The 17,826-nt window shown below is 29.5% G+C and overlaps 5 non-coding genes across 5 annotated transcripts; all 5 read left to right on the top strand.

The window, feature by feature from the left end:
* Nucleotides 1-10,494: 10,494 nt before the first annotated feature.
* On the top strand, nt 10,495-10,566 carry TRNAR-UCG (transfer RNA arginine (anticodon UCG)). The gene has a single exon. It is a non-coding gene; the product is annotated as a tRNA-Arg (tRNA).
* Nucleotides 10,567-12,231: 1,665 nt separating this feature from the next.
* On the top strand, nt 12,232-12,304 carry TRNAR-UCG (transfer RNA arginine (anticodon UCG)). The gene has a single exon. It is a non-coding gene; the product is annotated as a tRNA-Arg (tRNA).
* Nucleotides 12,305-13,464: 1,160 nt separating this feature from the next.
* TRNAR-UCG (transfer RNA arginine (anticodon UCG)) lies at nt 13,465-13,537 on the top strand. Its single transcript has one exon. It is a non-coding gene; the product is annotated as a tRNA-Arg (tRNA).
* Nucleotides 13,538-14,695: 1,158 nt separating this feature from the next.
* On the top strand, nt 14,696-14,768 carry TRNAR-UCG (transfer RNA arginine (anticodon UCG)). Its single transcript has one exon. It is a non-coding gene; the product is annotated as a tRNA-Arg (tRNA).
* A 1,157-nt stretch (nt 14,769-15,925) lies between these two features.
* On the top strand, nt 15,926-15,998 carry TRNAR-UCG (transfer RNA arginine (anticodon UCG)). Its single transcript has one exon. It is a non-coding gene; the product is annotated as a tRNA-Arg (tRNA).
* The last annotated feature ends 1,828 nt before the right edge of the window (nt 15,999-17,826 follow it).

Genomic DNA, 17,826 nt, shown 5'->3' with positions numbered 1-17,826 from the left:
CTAATATTTTCATAAAACTTAAAAATCCTTTTGGAAAATGTAAGTGTTTACCTGTTAACTTGTTGGATTTTGGTAATCTGTGTTGCAAAGCAATTCTTTGACCAAATTGATACTATAATGGTTATTTGCATATCTGCATATAAAAAATACATCTCACATGTTTAGAAGGAATCAATGAAATCAGAACACCCATAGTTCAATGAGAAATTGCTCTAAAGCCTACATCCCTAATCTTTTCATAAAACTTTATAGCATGCCTATAGAAAAATTAAGTAATTTCTCAGCTAAGTTAAGGATTTAACAAAATCTAGGCTATGTGAAAGTTATACTTTGTAATGTTCACTCAAAATAAATCATTAAAATATGTTGTTGGATTTCAGTTTGTAATTCATATGCAAGTTTTTCCAAAACATACCTCTAGAAAAAACTTCTCACATGTTTAAAAGGAATCAATGAAATCAGAACACCCACAGTCCAATGAGAAATTGCTATAAAGCCTACATCCCTAATATTTTCATAAAAGTTAAAAATCCTTTTGGAAAATGTAAGTGTTTACCTGTTAACTTGTTTGATTTTGGTAATCTGTGTTGCAAAGCAATTCTTTGACCAAATTGATACTATAATGGTTATTTGCATTTTTTCATATAAAAATAACATCTCACATGTTTAGAACGAGTCAATGAAATCAGAACACCCATTGTTCAATTAGAAATTGCTCTAAAGCCTACATTCCTAATCTTTTCAGAAAACTTTATAGCATGGCTATAGAAAAGTTAAGTTATTTCTCAGCTAAATTAAGGATTTAACAAAACCTAGGCTATGTGAAAGGTATACTTTGTAATGTTCACTCAAAATAAATCATTAAAATATGTTGTTGGATTTCATTTTGTAATTCATATGCAAGTTTTTCCAAAACATACCTCTAGAAAAAACTTCTCACATGTTTAAGAGGAATCAATGAAATCAGAACACCCATAGTCCAATGAGAAATTGCTCTAAAGCCTACATCCCTAATCTTTTTGTTAAACTTTATAGCATGCATATAGAACAAATAAGTTATCTCTCAGCTAAGTTAAGGATTTAACCAAATCTAGGCTATGTGAAAGTTATACTTTGTAATGTTCACTCAAAATAAATCATTAAAATATGTTGTTGGATTTCATTTTGTAATTCATATGCAAATTTTTCCAAAACATACTTCTAGAAAAAACTTCTCACATGTTTAAAAGGAATCAATGAAATCAGAACACCCATAGTCCAATGAGAAATTGCTATATAGCCTACATCCCTAATATTTTCATAAAACTTAAAAATCCTTTTGGAAAATGTAAGTGTTTACCTGTTAACTTGTTGGATTTTGGTAATCTGTGTTGCAAAGCAATTCTTTGACCAAATTGATACTATAATGGTTATTTGCATATCTGCATATAAAAAATACATCTCACATGTTTAGAAGGAATCAATGAAATCAGAACACCCATAGTTCAATGAGAAATTGCTCTAAAGCCTACATCCCTAATCTTTTCATAAAACTTTATAGCATGCCTATAGAAAAGTTAAGTAATTTCTCAGCTAAGTTAAGGATTTAACAAAATCTAGGCTATGTGAAAGTTATACTTTGTAATGTTCACTCAAAATAAATCATTAAAATATGTTGTTGGATTTCATTTTGTAATTCATATGCAAGTTTTTCCAAAACATACCTCTAGAAAAAACTTCTCACATGTTTAAAAGGAATCAATGAAATCAGAACACCCATAGTCCAATGAGAAATTGCTATAAAGCCTACATCCCTAATATTTTCATAAAACTTAAAAATCCTTTTGGAAAATGTAAGTATTTACCTGTTAACTTGTTCAATTTTGGTAATCTGTGTTGCAAAAAATTCTTTGACCAAATTGATACAATAAAGGATATTTGCATATCTGCATATAAAAATAACATGTCACATGTTTAGAAGGAATCAATGAAATCAGAACACCCATTGTTCAATGAGAAATTGCTCTAAAGCCTACATCACTAATCTTTTCATAAAACTTTATAGCATGGCTATAGAAAAGTTAAGTTATTTCTCAGCTAAATTAAGGATTTAACAAAATCTAGGCTATCTGAAAGGTATACTTTGTAATGTTCACTCAAAATAAATCATTAAAATATGTTGTTGGATTTCATTTTGTAATTCATATGCAAGTTTTTCCAAAACATTCCTCTAGAAAAAACTTCTAAATTTTGAATGTTATACTTGAGTTTGCTATTACCACACCTTCCACAGGTTCGACATCTTCTACATAGTTGACTGCGTGGCCTAATGGATAAGGTGTCTGACTTCGAATCGAAGATTGAGGGTTCGAGTCCCTTCGTGGTCGAGGCTTTCTTTTTGATCACTATTTAAACTATTCATGAAATAAATGGATGACAAAGTTGTAAAGAATGTACATTTCTAAATGTAATTCCTATAGGAAAATAAATACAACATAAACAATGATGTGTATGATGTACATATAGTTACAGTTTTTTTAGATTTTAGGTGGATAGTAAATGTTATCCTTTTGGAAAAGATAAGTATTCACCTGTTAACTTGTCCTATTTTGGTAATCTGTGTTGCAAAAAATTCTTTGACCAAATTGATACAATAATGGATATTTGCATATCTGCATATAAAAATTATATCTCACATGTTTAAAGGAATCAATGAAATCAGAACACCCATAGTCCAATGAGAAATTGCTATAAAGCCTACATCCCTAATATTTTCATAAAACTTAAAAATCCTTTTGGAAAATGTAAGTGTTTACCTGTTAACTTGTTGGATTTTGGTAATCTGTGTTGCAAAGCAATTCTTTGACCAAATTGATACTATAATGGTTATTTGCATATCTGCATATAAAAAATACATCTCTCAAGTTTAGAAGGAATCAATGAAATCAGAACACCCATAGTTCAATGAGAAATTGCTCTAAAGCCTACATCCCTAATCTTTTCGTAAAACTTTATAGCATGCCTATAGAAAAGTTAAGTAATTTCTCAGCTAAGTTAAGGATTTAACAAAATCTAGGCTATGTGAAAGTTATACTTTGTAATGTTCACTCAAAATTAATCATTAAAATATGTTGTTGGATTTCATTTTGTAATTCATATGCAAGTTTTTCCAAAACATACCTCTAGAAATAACTTCTCACATGTTTAAAAGGTATCAATGAAATCAGAACACCCATAGTCCAATGAGAAATTGCTATAAAGCCTACATCCCTAATATTTTCATAAAACTTAAAAATCCTTTTGGAAAATGTAAGTGTTTACCTGTTAACTTGTTCGATTTTGGTAATCTGTGTTGCAATGCAATTCTTTGACCAAATTGATACTATAATGGTTATTTGCATTTTTGCATATAAAAATAACATCTCACATGTTTAGAAGGAGTCAATGAAATCAGAACACCCATTGTTCAATTAGAAATTGCACTAAAGCCTACATCCCTAATCTTTTCATAAAACTTTATAGCATGGCTATAGAAAAGTTAAGTTATTTCTCAGCTAAATTAAGGATTTAACAAAATCTAGGCTATGTGAAAGGTATACTTTGCAATGTTCACTCAAAATAAATCATTCAAATATGTTGTTGGATTTCATTTTGTAATTCATATGCAAGTTTTTCCAAAACAATCCTCTAGAAAAAACTTCTAAATTTTGAATGTTATACTTGAGGTTGTTATTACCACACCTTCCACAGGTTCGACATCTTCTACATAGTTGACTGCGTGGCCTAATGGATAAGGCGTCTGACTTCGGATCGGAAGATTGAGGGTTTGAGTCCGTTCGTGGTCGAGGTTTTCTTTTCGATCACTATTTAAACTATTCATGAAATAAATAGATGACAATGTTGTAAAGAATGTACATTTCTAAATGTAATTCCTATAGGAAAATAAATACAACATAAACAATGATGTGTATGATGTACATATAGTTACAGTTTTTTTAGATTTTAGGTGGATAGTAAATGTTATCCTTTTGGAAAAGATAAGTATTTACCTGTTAACTTGTTCAATTTTGGTAATCTGTGTTTTAAAAAATTCTTTGACCAAACTGATACAATAAAGGATATTTGCATATCTGCATATAAAAATTATATCTCACTAGTTTAAAAGGAATCAATGAAATCAGAACACCCATAGTCCAATGAGAAATTGCTCTAAAGCCTACATCCCTAATCTTTTCGTAAAACTTTATAGCATGCATATAGAAAAAATAAGTTATCTCTCAGCTAAGTTAAGGATTTAACAAAATCTAGGCTATGTGAAAGTTATACTTTGTAATGTTCACTCAAAATAAATCATTAAAACATGTTGTTGGATTTCATTTTGTAATTCATATGCAAATTTTTCCAAAACATACTTCTAGAAAAAATTTCTCACATGTTTAAAGGAATCAATGAAATCAGAACACTCATAGTCCAATGAGAAATTGCTATAAAGCCTACATCCCTAATATTTTCATAAAACTTAAAAATCCTTTTGGAAAATGTAAGTGTTTACCTGTTAACTTGTTCGATTTTGGAAATCTCTGTTGCAAAGCAATTCTTTGACCAAATTGATACTATAATGGTTATTTGCATTTTTGCATATAAAAATAACATGTCACATGTTTAGAAGGAGTCAATGAAATCAGAACACCCATTGTTCAATTAGAAATTGCTCTAAAGCCTACATCCCTAATCTTTTCAGAAAACTTTATTGCAAGGCTATAGAAAAGTTAAGTTATTTCTCAGCCAAATTAAGGATTTAACAAAATCTAGGCTAGGTGAAAGGTATACTTTGTAATGTTCACTCAAAATAAATCATTAAAATATGTTGTTGGATTTCATTTTGTAATTCATATGCAAGGTTTTCCAAAACATTCCTCTAGAAAAAACTTCAAAATTTTGAATGTTATACTTGAGGTTGCTATTACCACACCTTCCACAGGTTCGACATCTTCTACATAGTTGACTGCGTGACTTAATGGATAAGGCGTTGGACTTCGGATCACAAGATTTAGGGTTCGAGTTCCGTCGAGGTTTTCTTTTCGATCACTATTTAAACTATTCATGAAATAAATGGATGACAATGTTGTAAAGAATGTACATTTCTAAATGTAATTCCTATAGGAAAATAAATACAACATAAACAATGATGTACATATAGTTACAGTTTTTTTAGATTTTAGGTTGATAGTAAAAGTTATCCTTTTGGAAAAGATAAGAATTTACCTGTTAACTTGTTCAATTTTGGTAATCTGTGTTGCAAAAAATTTGTTGACCAAATTGATACAATAAAGGATATTTGCATATCTGCATATAAAAATAATATCTCACATGTTTAAAAGGAATCAATGAAATCAGAACACCCATAGTCCAATGAGAAATTGCTCTAAAGCCTACATCCCTAATCTTTTTGTTAAACTTTATAGCATGCATATAGAACAAATAAGTTATCTCTCAGCTAAGTTAAGGATTTAACAAAATCTAGGCTATGTGAAAGTTATACTTTGTAATGTTCACTCAAAATAAATCATTAAAATAGGTTGTTGGATTTCATTTTGTAATTCATATGCAAATTTTTCCAAAACATACTTCTAGAAAAAACTTCTCACATGTTTAAAAGGAATCAATGAAATCAGAACACCCATAGTCCAATGAGAAATTGCTATATAGCCTACATCCCTAATATTTTCATAAAACTTAAAAATCCTTTTGGAAAATGTAAGTGTTTACCTGTTAACTTGTTGGATTTTGGTAATCTGTGTTGCAAAGCAATTCTTTGACCAAATTGATACTATAATGGTTATTTGCATATCTGCATATAAAAAATACATCTCACATGTTTAGAAGGAATCAATGAAATCAGAACACCCATAGTTCAATGAGAAATTGCTCTAAAGCCTACATCCCTAATCTTTTCATAAAACTTTATAGCATGCCTATAGAAAAGTTAAGTAATTTCTCAGCTAAGTTAAGGATTTAACAAAATCTAGGCTATGTGAAAGTTATACTTTGTAATGTTCACTCAAAATAAATCATTAAAATATGTTGTTGGATTTCATTTTGTAATTCATATGCAAATTTTTCCAAAACATACCTCTAGAAAAAACTTCTCACATGTTTAACGGAATCAATGAAATCAGAACACCCATAGTCCAATGAGAAATTGCTATAAAGCCTACATCCCTAATATTTTCATAAAACTTAAAAATCCTTTTGGAAAATGTAAGTGTTTACCTGTTAACTTGTTGGATTTTGGTAATCTGTGTTGCAAAGCAATTCTTTGACCAAATTGATACTATAATGGTTATTTGCATATCTGCATATAAAAAATACATCTCACATGTTTAGAAGGAATCAATGAAATCAGAACACCCATAGTTCAATGAGAAATTGCTCTAAAGCCTACATCCCTAATCTTTTCATAAAACTTTATAGCATGCCTATAGAAAAATTAAGTAATTTCTCAGCTAAGTTAAGGATTTAACAAAATCTAGGCTATGTGAAAGTTATACTTTGTAATGTTCACTCAAAATAAATCATTAAAATATGTTGTTGGATTTCAGTTTGTAATTCATATGCAAGTTTTTCCAAAACATACCTCTAGAAAAAACTTCTCACATGTTTAAAAGGAATCAATGAAATCAGAACACCCACAGTCCAATGAGAAATTGCTATAAAGCCTACATCCCTAATATTTTCATAAAACTTAAAAATCCTTTTGGAAAATGTAAGTATTTACCTGTTAACTTGTTCAATTTTGGTAATCTGTGTTGCAAAAAATTCTTTGACCAAATTGATACAATAAAGGATATTTGCATATCTGCATATAAAAATAACATGTCACATGTTTAGAAGGAATCAATGAAATCAGAACACTCATTGTTCAATGAGAAAATGCTCGAAAGCCTACATCCCTAATCTTTTCATAAAACTTTATAAAAATACATCTCACATGTTTAGAAGGAATCAATGAAATCAGAACACCCATAGTTCAATGAGAAATTGCTCTAAAGCCTACATCCCTAATCTTTTCGTAAAACTTTATAGCATGCCTATAGAAAAGTTAAGTAATTTCTCAGCTAAGTTAAGGATTTATCAAAATCTAGGCTATGTGAAAGTTATGCTTTGTAATGTTCACTGAAAATAAATCATTAAAATATGTTTTTGGATTTCATTTTGTAATTCATATGCAAGTTTTCCCAAAACATTCCTCTAGAAAAAACTTCTAAATTTTGAATGTTATACTTGAGGTTGCTATTACCACACCTTCCACAGGTTCGACATCTTCTACATAGTTGACTGCGTGGCCTAATGGATAAGGCGTCTGACTTCGGATCGGAAGTTTGAGGGTTCGAGTCCGTTCGTGGTCGAGGTTTTCTTTTCGATCACTATTTAAACTATTCATGAAATAAATGGTTGACAATGTTGTAAAGAATGTACATTTCTAAATGTAATTCCTATAGGAAAATAAATACAACATAAACAATGAAGTGTATGATGTACATATAGTTACAGTTTTTTTAGATTTTAGGTGGATAGTAAATGTTATCCTTTTGGAAAAGATAAGTATTTACATGTTAACTTGTTCTATTTTGGTAATCTGTGTTGCAAAAAATTCTTTGACCAAATTGATACAATAATGGATATTTGCATATCTGCATATAAAAATTATATCTCACATGTTTAAAGGAATCAATGAAATCAGAACACCCATAGTCCAATGAGAAATTGCTATAAAGCCTACATCCCTAATATTTTCATAAAACTTAAAAATCCTTTTGGAAAATGTAAGTGTTTACCTGTTAACTTGTTGGATTTTGGTAATCTGTGTTGCAAAGCAATTCTTTGACCAAATTGATACTATAATGGTTATTTGCATATCTGCATATAAAAAATACATCTCACATGTTTAGAAAGAGTCAATGAAATCAGAACACCCATTGTTCAATTAGAAATTGCTCTAAAGCCTACATCCCTAATCTTTTCGTAAAACTTTATAGCATGCCTATAGAAAAGTTAAGTAATTTCTCAGCTAAGTTAAGGATTTAACAAAATCTAGGCTATGTGAAAGTTATACTTTGTAATGTTCACTCAAAATAAATCATTAAAATATGTTGTTGGATTTCATTTTGTAATTCATCTGCAAGTTTTTCCAAAACATACCTCTTGAAAAAACTTCTCACATATTTAAAAGGAATCAATGAAATCAGAACACCCATAGTCCAATGAGAAATTGCTATAAAGCCTACATCCCTAATATTTTCTTAAAACTTAAAAATCCTTTTGGAAAATGTAAGTGTTTACCTGTTAACTTGTTCGATTTTGGTAATCTGTGTTGCATAGCAATTCTTTGATCAAATTGTTTCTATAATGGTTATTTGCATTTTTGCATATAAAAATAACATCTCACATGTTTAGAAGGAGTCAATGAAATCAGAACACCCATTGTTCAATTAGAAATTGCTCTAAAGCCTACATCCCTAATCTTTTCAGAAAACTTTATTGCAAGGCTATAGAAAAGTTAAGTTATTTCTCAGCCAAATTAAGGATTTAACAAAATCTAGGCTAGGTGAAAGGTATACTTTGTAATGTTCACTCAAAATAAATCATTAAAATATGTTGTTGGATTTCATTTTGTAATTCATATGCAAGGTTTTCCAAAACATTCCTCTAGAAAAAACTTCAAAATTTTGAATGTTATACTTGAGGTTGCTATTACCACACCTTCCACAGGTTTGAAATCTTCTACATAGTTGACTGCGTGGCTTAATGGATAAGGCGTTGGACTTCGGATCACAAGATTGAGGGTTCGAGTCCCGTCGAGGTTTTCTTTTCGATCACTATTTAAACTATTCATGAAATAAATGGATGACAATGTTGTAAAGAATGTACATTTCTAAATGTAATTCCTATAGGAAAATAAATACAACATAAACAATGATGTACATATAGTTACAGTTTTTTTAGATTTTAGGTTGATAGTAAAAGTTATCCTTTTGGAAAAGATAAGAATTTACCTGTTAACTTGTTCAATTTTGGTAATCTGTGTTGCAAAAAATTTGTTGACCAAATTGATACAATAAAGGATATTTGCATATCTGCATATAAAAATAATATCTCACATGTTTAAAAGGAATCAATGAAATCAGAACACCCATAGTCCAATGAGAAATTGCTCTAAAGCCTACATCCCTAATCTTTTTGTTAAACTTTATAGCATGCATATAGAACAAATAAGTTATCTCTCAGCTAAGTTAAGGATTTAACAAAATCTAGGCTATGTGAAAGTTATACTTTGTAATGTTCACTCAAAATAAATCATTAAAATATGTTGTTGGATTTCATTTTGTAATTCATATGCAAATTTTTCCAAAACATACTTCTAGAAAAAACTTCTCACATGTTTAAAAGGAATCAATGAAATCAGAACACCCATAGTCCAATGAGAACTTGCTATATAGCCTACATCCCTAATATTTTCATAAAACTTAAAAATCCTTTTGGAAAATGTAAGTGTTTACCTGTTAACTTGTTGGATTTTGGTAATCTGTGTTGCAAAGCAATTCTTTGACCAAATTGATACTATAATGGTTATTTGCATATCTGCATATAAAAAATACATCTCACATGTTTAGATGGAATCAATGAAATCAGAACACCCATAGTTCAATGAGAAATTGCTCTAAAGCCTACATCCCTAATCTTTTCATAAAACTTTATAGCATGCCTATAGAAAAGTTAAGTAATTTCTCAGCTAAGTTAAGGATTTAACAAAATCTAGGCTATGTGAAAGTTATACTTTGTAATGTTCACTCAAAATAAATCATTAAAATATGTTGTTGGATTTCATTTTGTAATTCATATGCAAGTTTTTCCAAAACATACCTCTAGAAAAAACTTCTCACATGTTTAAAAGGAATCAATGAAATCAGAACAACCATAGTCCAATGAGAAATTGCTATAAAGCCTACATCCAAAATATTTTCATAAAACTTAAAAATCCTTTTGGAAAATGTAAGTATTTACCTGTTAACTTGTTCAATTTTGGTAATCTGTGTTGCAAAAAATTCTTTGACCAAATTGATACAATAAAGGATATTTGCATATCTGCATATAAAAATAACATGTCACATGTTTAGAAGGAATCAATGAAATCAGAACACCCATTGTTCAATGAGAAATTGCTCTAAAGCCTACATCCCTAATCTTTTCATAAAACTTTATAGCATGGCTATAGAAAAGTTAAGTTATTTCTCAGCTAAATTAAGGATTTAACAAAATCTAGGCTATCTGAAAGGTATACTTTGTAATGTTCACTCAAAATAAATCATTAAAATATGTTGTTGGATTTCATTTTGTAATTCATATGCAAGTTTTTCCAAAACATTCCTCTAGAAAAAACTTCTAAATTTTGAATGTTATACTTGAGTTTGCTATTACCACACCTTCCACAGGTTCGACATCTTCTACATAGTTGACTGCGTGGCCTAATGGATAAGGCGTCTGACTTCGAATCAAAGATTGAGGGTTCGAGTCCCTTCGTGGTCGAGGTTTTCTTTTTGATCACTATTTAAACTATTCATGAAATAAATGGATGACAATGTTGTAAAGAATGTACATTTCTAAATGTAATTCCTATAGGAAAATAAATACAACATAAACAATGATGTGTATGATGTACATATAGTTACAGTTTTTTTAGATTTTTTATGTGGATAGTAAATGTTATCCTTTTGGAAAAGATAAGTATTCACCTGTTAACTTGTCCTATTTTGGTAATCTGTGTTGCAAAAAATTCTTTGACCAAATTGATACAATAATGGATATTTGCATATCTGCATATAAAAATTATATCTCACATGTTTAAAGGAATCAATGAAATCAGAACACCCATAGTCCAATGAGAAATTGCTATAAAGCCTACATCCCTAATCTTTTTGTTAAACTTTATAGCATGCATATAGAACAAATAAGTTATCTCTCAGCTAAGTTAAGGATTTAACCAAATCTAGGCTATGTGAAAGTTATACTTTGTAATGTTCACTCAAAATAAATCATTAAAATATGTTGTTGGATTTCATTTTGTAATTCATATGCAAATTTTTCCAAAACATACTTCTAGAAAAAACTTCTCACATGTTTAAAAGGAATCAATGAAATCAGAACACCCATAGTCCAATGAGAAATTGCTATATAGCCTACATCCCTAATATTTTCATAAAACTTAAAAATCCTTTTGGAAAATGTAAGTGTTTACCTGTTAACTTGTTGGATTTTGGTAATCTGTGTTGCAAAGCAATTCTTTGACCAAATTGATACTATAATGGTTATTTGCATATCTGCATATAAAAAATACATCTCACATGTTTAGAAGGAATCAATGAAATCAGAACACCCATAATTCAATGAGAAATTGCTCTAAAGCCTACATCCCTAATCTTTTCATAAAACTTTATAGCATGCCTATAGAAAAGTTAAGTAATTTCTCAGATAAGTTAAGGATTTAACAAAATCTAGGCTATGTAAAAGTTATACTTTGTAATGTTCACTCAAAATAAATCATTAAAATATGTTGTTGGATTTCAGTTTGTAATTCATATGCAAGTTTTTCCAAAACATACCTCAAAAAAAAACTTCTCACATGTTTAAAAGGAATCAATGAAATCAGAACACCCACAGTCCAATGAGAAATTGCTATAAAGCCTACATCCCTAATATTTTCATAAAAGTTAAAAATTCTTTTGGAAAATGTAAGTGTTTACCTGTTAACTTGTTTGATTTTGGTAATCTGTGTTGCAAAGCAATTCTTTGACCAAATTGATACTATAATGGTTATTTGCATTTTTGCATATAAAAATAACATCTCACATGTTTAGAAGGAGTCAATGAAATCAGAACACCCATTGTTCAATTAGAAATTGCTCTAAAGCCTACATCCCTAATCTTTTCAGAAAACTTTATAGCATGGCTATTGAAAAGTTAAGTTATTTCTCAGCTAAATTAAGGATTTAACAAAAACTAGGCTATGTGAAAGGTATACTTTGTAATGTTCACTCAAAATAAATCATTAAAATATGTTGTTGGATTTCATTTTGTAATTCATATGCAAGTTTTTCCAAAACATTCCTCAAGAAAAAACTTCTAAATTTTGAATGTTATACTTGAGGTTGCTATTACCACACCTTCCACAGGTTCGACATCTTCTACATAGTTGACTGCGTGGCCTAATGGATAAGGCGTCTGACTTCGGATCACAAGATTGAGGGTTCGAGTCCCTTCGTGGTCGAAGGTTTTCTTTTCGATCACTATTTAAAATATTCATGAAATAAATAGATGACAATGTTGTAAAGAATGTACATTTCTAAATGTAATTCCTATAGGAAAATAAATACAACATAAACAATGATGTGTATGATGTACATATAGTTACAGTTTTTTTAGATTTTAGGTGGATAGTAAAAGTTATCCTTTTGGAAAAGATAAGAATTTAACTGTTAACTTGTTCAATTTTGGTAATCTGTGTTGCAAAAAATTCTTTGACCAAACTGATACAATAAAGGATATTTGCATATCTGCATATAAAAATTATATCTGACATGTTTAAAAGGAATCAATGAAATCAGAACACCCATAGTCCAATGAGAAATTGCTCTAAAGCCTACATCCCTAATCTTTTCGTAAAACTTTATAGCATGCATATAGAACAAATAAGTTATCTCTCAGCTAAGTTAAGGATTTAACAAAATCTAGGCTATGTGAAAGTTATACTTTGTAATGTTCACTCAAAATAAATCATTAAAATATGTTGTTGGATTTCAGTTTGTAATTCATATGCAAGTTTTTCCAAAACATACCTCAAAAAAAAACTTCTCACATGTTTAAAAGGAATCAATGAAATCAGAACACCCACAGTCCAATGAGAAATTGCTATAAAGCCTACATCCCTAATATTTTCATAAAAGTTAAAAATTCTTTTGGAAAATGTAAGTGTTTACCTGTTAACTTGTTTGATTTTGGTAATCTGTGTTGCAAAGCAATTCTTTGACCAAATTGATACTATAATGGTTATTTGCATTTTTGCATATAAAAATAACATCTCACATGTTTAGAAGGAGTCAATGAAATCAGAACACCCATTGTTCAATTAGAAATTGCTCTAAAGCCTACATCCCTAATCTTTTCAGAAAACTTTATAGCATGGCTATTGAAAAGTTAAGTTATTTCTCAGCTAAATTAAGGATTTAACAAAATCTAGGCTATGTGAAAGGTATACTTTGTAATGTTCACTCAAAATAAATCATTAAAATATGTTGTTGGATTTCATTTTGTAATTCATATGCAAGTTTTTCCAAAACATTCCTCAAGAAAAAACTTCTAAATTTTGAATGTTATACTTGAGGTTGCTATTACCACACCTTCCACAGGTTCGACATCTTCTACATAGTTGACTGCGTGGCCTAATGGATAAGGCGTCTGACTTCGGATCACAAGATTGAGGGTTCGAGTCCCTTCGTGGTCGAAGGTTTTCTTTTCGATCACTATTTAAACTATTCATGAAATAAATAGATGACAATGTTGTAAAGAATGTACATTTCTAAATGTAATTCCTATAGGAAAATAAATACAACATAAACAATGATGTGTATGATGTACATATAGTTACAGTTTTTTTAGATTTTAGGTGGATAGTAAAAGTTATCCTTTTGGAAAAGATAAGAATTTAACTGTTAACTTGTTCAATTTTGGTAATCTGTGTTGCAAAAAATTCTTTGACCAAACTGATACAATAAAGGATATTTGCATATCTGCATATAAAAATTATATCTGACATGTTTAAAAGGAATCAATGAAATCAGAACACCCATAGCAATGAGAAATTGCTCTAAAGCCTACATCCCTAATCTTTTCGTAAAACTTTATAGCATGCATATAGAACAAATAAGTTATCTCTCAGCTAAGTTAAGGATTTAACAAAATCTAGGCTATGTGAAAGTTATACTTTGTAATGTTCACTCAAAATAAATCATTAAAATATGTTGTTGGATTTCAGTTTGTAATTCATATGCAAGTTTTTCCAAAACATACCTCAAAAAAAAACTTCTCACATGTTTAAAAGGAATCAATGAAATCAGAACACCCACAGTCCAATGAGAAATTGCTATAAAGCCTACATCCCTAATATTTTCATAAAAGTTAAAAATCCTTTTGGAAAATGTAAGTGTTTACCTGTTAACTTGTTTGATTTTGGTAATCTGTGTTGCAAAGCAATTCTTTGACCAAATTGATACTATAATGGTTATTTGCATTTTTGCATATAAAAATAACATCTCACATGTTTAGAAGGAGTCAATGAAATCAGAACACCCATTGTTCAATTAGAAATTGCTCTAAAGCCTACATCCCTAATCTTTTCAGAAAACTTTATAGCATGGCTATTGAAAAGTTAAGTTATTTCTCAGCTAAATTAAGGATTTAACAAAATCTAGGCTATGTGAAAGGTATACTTTGTAATGTTCACTCAAAATAAATCATTAAAATATGTTGTTGGATTTCATTTTGTAATTCATATGCAAGTTTTTCCAAAACATTCCTCAAGAAAAAACTTCTAAATTTTGAATGTTATACTTGAGGTTGCTATTACCACACCTTCCACAGGTTCGACATCTTCTACATAGTTGACTGCGTGGCCTAATGGATAAGGCGTCTGACTTCGGATCACAAGATTGAGGGTTCGAGTCCCTTCGTGGTCGAAGGTTTTCTTTTCGATCACTATTTAAACTATTCATGAAATAAATAGATGACAATGTTGTAAAGAATGTACATTTCTAAATGTAATTCCTATAGGAAAATAAATACAACATAAACAATGATGTGTATGATGTACATATAGTTACAGTTTTTTTAGATTTTAGGTGGATAGTAAAAGTTATCCTTTTGGAAAAGATAAGAATTTAACTGTTAACTTGTTCAATTTTGGTAATCTGTGTTGCAAAAAATTCTTTGACCAAACTGATACAATAAAGGATATTTGCATATCTGCATATAAAAATTATATCTGACATGTTTAAAAGGAATCAATGAAATCAGAACACCCATAGCAATGAGAAATTGCTCTAAAGCCTACATCCCTAATCTTTTCGTAAAACTTTATAGCATGCATATAGAACAAATAAGTTATCTCTCAGCTAAGTTAAGGATTTAACAAAATCTAGGCTATGTGAAAGTTATACTTTGTAATGTTCACTCAAAATAAATCATTAAAATATGTTGTTGGATTTCATTTTGAAATTCATATGCAAATTTTTCCAAAACATACTTCTAAAAAAAACTTCTCACATGTTTGACGGAATCAATGAAATCAGAACACTCATAGTCAAATGAGAAATTGCTATAAAGCCTAGATCCCTAATATTTTCATAAAACTTAAAAATCCTTTTGGAAAATGTAAGTGTTTACCTGTTAATTTGTTGGATTTTGGTAATCTGTGTTGCAAAGCAATTCTTTGACCAAATTGATACTATAATGGTTATTTGCATATTTGCATATAAAAATAACATCTCACATGTTTAGAAGGAATCAATGAAATCAGAAAACCCATAGTTCAATGAGAAATTGCTCTAAAGCCTACATCCCTAATTTTTTCATAAAACCTTATAGCATGGCTATAGAGAAGTTAAGTTATTTCTCAGCTAAATTAAGGATTTAACAAAATCTAGGCTATCTGAAAGGTATACTTTGTAATGTTCACTCAAAATAAATCATTAAATTATGTTGTTGGATTTCATTTTGTAATTCATATGCAAGTTTTTCCAAAACATTCCTCTAGAAAAAAATTCTAAATTTTGAATGTTATACTTGAGTTTGCTATTACCACACCTTCCACAGGTTCGACATCTTCTACATAGTTGACTGCGTGGCCTAATGGATAAGGCGTCTGACTTCGGATCAGAAGATTGAGGGTTCGAGTTCCTTCGTGGTCGAGGTTTTCTTTTCGATCACTATTTAAACTATTCATGAAATAAATGGTTGACAATGTTGTAAAGAATGTACATTTCTAAATGTAATTCCTATAGGAAAATAAATACAACATAAACAATGATGTGTATGATGTACATATAGTTACAGTTTTTTTAGATTTTAGGTGGATAGTAAATGTTATCCTTTTGGAAAAGATAAGTATTTAACTGTTAACTTGTTCTATTTTGGTAATCTGTGTTGCAAAAAATTCATTGACCAAATTGATACAATAATGGATATTTGCATATCTGCATATAAAAATTATATCTCACATGTTTAAAGGAATCAATGGAATCAGAACACCCATAGTCCAATGAGAAATTGCTATAAAGCCTACATCCCTAATATTTTCATAAAACTTAAAAATCCTTTTGGAAAATGTAAGTGTTTACCTGTTAACTTGTTGGATTTTGGTAATCTGTGTTGCAAAGCAATTCTTTGACCAAATTGATACTATAATGGTTATTTGCATATCTGCATATAAAAAATACATCTCACATGTTTAGAAGGAATCAATGAAATCAGAACACCCATAGTTCAATGAGAAATTGCTCTAAAGCCTACATCCCTAATCTTTTCGTAAAACTTTATAGCATGCCTATAGAAAAGTTAAGTCATTTCTCAGCTAAGTTAAGGACTTAACAAAATCTAGGCTATGTGAAAGTTATACTTTGTAATGTTCACTCAAAATAAATTATTAAAATATGTTGTTGGATTTCATTTTGTAATTCATATGCAAGTTTTTCCAAAACATACCTCTAGAAATAACTTCTCACATGTTTAAAAGGTATCAATGAAATCAGAACACCCATAGTCCAATGAGAAATTGCTATAAAGCCTACATCCCTAATATTTTCATAAAACTTAAAAATCCTTTTGGAAAATGTAAGTGTTTACCTGTTAACTTGTTCGATTATGGTAATCTATGTTGCAAAGCAATTCTTTGACCAAATTGATACTATAATGGTTATTTGCATTTTTGCATATAAAAATAACATGTCACATGTTTAGAAGGAATCACTGAAGTTAGAACACCCATTGTTCAATGAAAAAATGCTCTAAAGCCTACATCCCTAATCTTTTCATAAAACTTTATAGCATGGCTATAGAAAAGTTAAGTTATTTCTCAGCTTAATTAAGGATTTAACAAAATCTAGGCTATCTGAAAGGTATACTTTGTAATGTTCACTCAAAATAAATCATTAAAATATGTTGTTGGATTTCATTTTGTAATTCATATGCAAGTTTTTCCAAAACATTCCTCTAGAAAAAACTTCTAAATTTTGAATGTTATACTTGAGTTTGCTATTACCACACCTTCCACAGGTTCGACATCTTCTACATAGTTGACTGCGTGGCCTAATGGATAAGGCGTCTGACTTCGAATCGAAGATTGAGGGTTCGAGTCCCTTCGTGGTCGAGGTTTTCTTTTTGATCACTATTTAAACTATTCATGAAATAAATGGATGACAAAGTTGTAAAGAATGTACATTTCTAAATGTAATTCCTATAGGAAAATAAATACAACATAAACAATGATGTGTATGATGTACATATAGTTACAGTTTTTTTAGATTTTAGGTGGATAGTAAATGTTATCCTTTTGGAAAAGATAAGTATTTACCTGTTAACTTATTCTATTTTGGTAATCTGTGTTGCAAAAAATTCTTTGACCAAATTGATACAATAATGGATATTTGCATATCTGCATATAAAAATTATATCTCACATGTTTAAAGGAATCAATGAAATCAGAACACCCATAGTCCAATGAGAAATTGCTATAAAGCC

The sequence above is a fragment of the Taudactylus pleione genome, unplaced genomic scaffold, assembly GCF_031769625.1.
Source record: "Taudactylus pleione unplaced genomic scaffold, aTauple2 ptg000914l, whole genome shotgun sequence".
Taxonomy (NCBI): domain Eukaryota; kingdom Metazoa; phylum Chordata; class Amphibia; order Anura; family Myobatrachidae; genus Taudactylus; species Taudactylus pleione.
The sequence above is the reverse complement of the archived record's forward strand: the minus strand, read 5'-3'. Positions and strand labels throughout refer to the sequence as shown.